This window comes from Sipha flava, unplaced genomic scaffold, assembly GCF_003268045.1.
Source record: "Sipha flava isolate LNK unplaced genomic scaffold, YSA_version1 126_pilon_pilon, whole genome shotgun sequence".
NCBI classification, from domain to species: Eukaryota; Metazoa; Arthropoda; class Insecta; order Hemiptera; family Aphididae; genus Sipha; species Sipha flava.
In genome coordinates, this window is record NW_020271752.1 from 1498481 (window position 1) to 1502542 (window position 4062).

Here is a 4062-nt window from a genome sequence, read left to right on the forward strand (position 1 = left end):
TCGCCATAGGATGGAAAATAACGGTCCAAATAATCTTAATTCTACGCTTGTGATCACTACAATTGATATTGGCTCAAATATGCTCAACACGTTGTTTGATACCTGAAAATTAAGCGTGGTCATATACGAGTTAAGAAGTTAAAGTTAAGGTAAAATCAAGTTTAACTTTTTAATTGAACTTTTTTATTTTAATTTTCATTAACTTAAATTTTTCTTATTGTTATGAATTTAATAAATAACGAGTTAAATTTAATCAAATTTAAGTTAAGTTAATTTATAAATAATTAAATAAAAATTATAACAAAATTATTATTGATTATGCATATTACATAACCTTTTACTAGTATAGGAAATTAGAAATATAGTTAAATTTAACCAGAATTCTTCAAGAAAATAACTTAATTAAATACATGTAGCAATAACCATGTAACCAATAGGTATATAATATTATACAATATGGTATATAAGTGTACCGTATACATAAAGATATTCTATACTGCAGTAATAATAACAATGATAATAATTAAAAAATACTTATAACAAATAAGTAGTATAATATTATATTATTATATTGGTATAAATACATATCACAAATATACAATTCTCATGAACATAATATAAAATATTTTCGCTATAATAAAATAAATAAATAATTTTTATATTAAAACCAATTAGGTTGTGCTGTAGACCTTTAGTTCCCTGAAAAAGTATTTAGAGTTTAAAATCAAGTGCATTCTAAAATATCATGTTATTTTTATTTAATAATTTAAAAAAAATGTATAATATATATACCTATATAATTAAAATATTTTGATATTTTAATATTTTATTTATTTTGGAATTTGTTTATTTTTGGTATTTACTACATAATTCTATTCATCAGTACATATTAATTTAACTCTTTGTATAGAAAAGCTAAAGGGCTCTTTTCTGTGTTTTTTAATTTTTATGATTTTTATTATTTTAAACCATATAACTAGGTATTTATACAGTTATTAAAAAAATAAAAACAACTGAAGTTATTAAGTTGATTGAAAATGTTCATTGAACGTTTAACTTAAATGAGTCAAAATAAATATTAGATTAACTATTAACTTTAAACATTTTTAATCGTTTTTCATCTTTTTAACTTAACTTAGTCAAAAATTATCATTAACTCGTCCAGGTTTACTGAAAATAATAAAACGTTCGTTTCACAATTCATAATTTATAGGGCATTATATTAGCTTATTTCGATTATTTATCTAATCGATAGTATATATAGGAGTACATAAATATATACCTAGTATGTACCTGTATTTACCTACCTGTATTTTATTTTTGTTTGAAGTTATTCACACATACATTTAATTTTAAGGTTTTTTAAGACTTTTCTTTTTAGTCTCTCTGCTATAACGGAAACTTCCAAGTGATTTAAAACGAAAAAAAAACGTTTTACAATAAACTATTGAAAATACCTATTGTATATACATATTTAAATGTATTTATATTTTACATTAATGTTTGTATACATTTTATTAATGAAATACTTTCTTGTAAACATAATATTATTCCGAGAATTCCTACACGTATTTAAAAGTAATGGTTTTTATTATATTTGTATGATACTATATATAATAATTACATACCCATTTATGTCCATTATATGCATTTATAATAAGTACACAAACTATGATAAATCGCCAAACGTAGTTAATCAACATCCAACTATTTCCATTATATTTTACACTCCCATTGCCGGTTATCAGTAGAAACAAATTAAACTTTTTTATCAAATAAATCATATTCATTGTAACGTGTTTTTCGATGTATGACGATCAAGTCAATTGTTTTATTATTTCGATGACTGAATTCGTGTGAATACTCGTATTATACGTATAAGTTTGAAACGTGTGAAAATATAACTCATTAAATCCAGACATTTCGTAAATTTAATATTAATAATCATTGTTTTTTTGGAAATGACATTCAATGCGAATATATCCATTGATCCGTTAAAATATTTATACACTTATATCAATCAAAAGGTGCTCAGCACTCAAATGGAAATACAAGTGACAACAATTATATACATTCAAACAATTCTTAAGTGTCTATTAATTGAAATGAAATAAAAATAATATAACTGGGTTCGAGTTCTTACAAATGGATTATGCAGTAGTATATACAATTAGTGTATAAGTATTGTTATGCTAATTGATTAAGCAAGTTAAAATTAATAAATCAATATATTTATTTCCACTTGTGAAAGATTTTATGAACAAAAAAATTTCTCTATTCGTCTTTAACAGTTGTCATATAAAATATAACTAAATAAATATTGACAACATCGTTAAAATCTATATTGAGTTACACATATATACCATATATATTCTACATTGTGCTCGACCGATTACGAAGTGCCTGTCATCCGCAACCCAAAACACATCACCAGTCATCACGTTCATCAGAGAAGCCTTGGTTGACGAAGACTCGTACAATCGTTTGGTGCCCATCAGAAGTTTTGGTTATTCAAATACACAAATAGATACCGGCAAATTCGAATAATATTCATAGAATGTGCGCGGAGAGTTTTGTGTAGTCACCGAATAGAAACTACATAAGTGGCATGAGGGGGCAGTTTCCCCTCCAGAAAAATATTGAGGAAGCAAACTTATCATTTAGCCCCCTTCCTAAATTAAATTTTATTTAAAACTTTTTTAATTTTTATAAAATATTTATATTAAAATTACATTTGTACAATTATGTAAGAAAATTATTCCCCATGTTAAGTCAGATCAATTTTATCAATATTACCATAAATTAATAAAAACTAAAGCATTAATGTACATTTTCATTGATTAAATATACAGTATTAGTTTGACCATATTTAAAAAAAAAACAGGACACTTTTTTTGCAACGAGTAAAAAAAAAATGTATTAATTCATAATTGTCAAAAAATGAAACATATGCAAATAATATATATATTATATTATATATTACCTTTTATATATATATATATATATATATATATATATCTGTATATATTTATATAGTATTGTAACAACAAAACGATATTCAATTATTTATAGTAAAACTACCTGTTATATTTAAATGAATTCATACATCAATGTACATTTGTTAATTTTACATATTACATATTTTATTCTGATGTTGATTGGAGTTATTTTTTATTTCCAAAGTCATATTTTTGTGATGAACTTATTAATTCTAATAATTCATTTTGTTTAGAAAAAAATTATAAAATTCATTACAAGAATAATTTTTGAAATGGATTTAACAATAATTATAGCTTTTATATTGTCTATGAGAAAACAATTTTTTTCATCGCTCCACAATAAACTTATATTAGAAAACGTTCTATCAAGTGCTGCATTTATTCCGGGTATTGCCAAAGCATATTCCTGCTATGTTTTGTAGGCCAATATTTTGATTTACCATATACTCGAAAATTTCACACCATTTTCTTTTACTTTTGTACAATTTTTTGCCATTCGTGAACTCGTATTTTGAAAAAGTTCACTGCATGATAAAATTCATTGAATAAATCATCTTCACCTAATTTCCAACCGATATTATTTTTATTTTTTTCTTTCAAAAAACATTTACTTTGTTGAACGTAATCGTAATGTAAACGTAATGTAAAGAAAGACAAATTATTAATTGGATCTACCGTAATATTTTTAAATCATCAAAATAATAACCCCATTTTTCAAGGTATGATAAAAAAGTATCGTAAAATAGATCAGTATTTTATTTAAATAACTTTTCATCATACATGCTTTGTTTTTTCAAATCATTTAACAGTGATACAATTTTAGAAGTTAAAAAATTGTGATTTTTCCTATTTCTAATTTTTCCACACAAAACCTACAATTCTTCTGCTACTTTCTATAATTTGCATATACATGCACAATGCATTGCACATAGATCTTATAGTTAAGTAATACTTATACTTAGTATAAAATCTAGGCTTTAAAATGTAATTTGTGTTCTGCATGTCATAAAAGAATCCGTTTTGTAAATAGATAAGAGTTCTTTGAATGCATATATTGTTTATT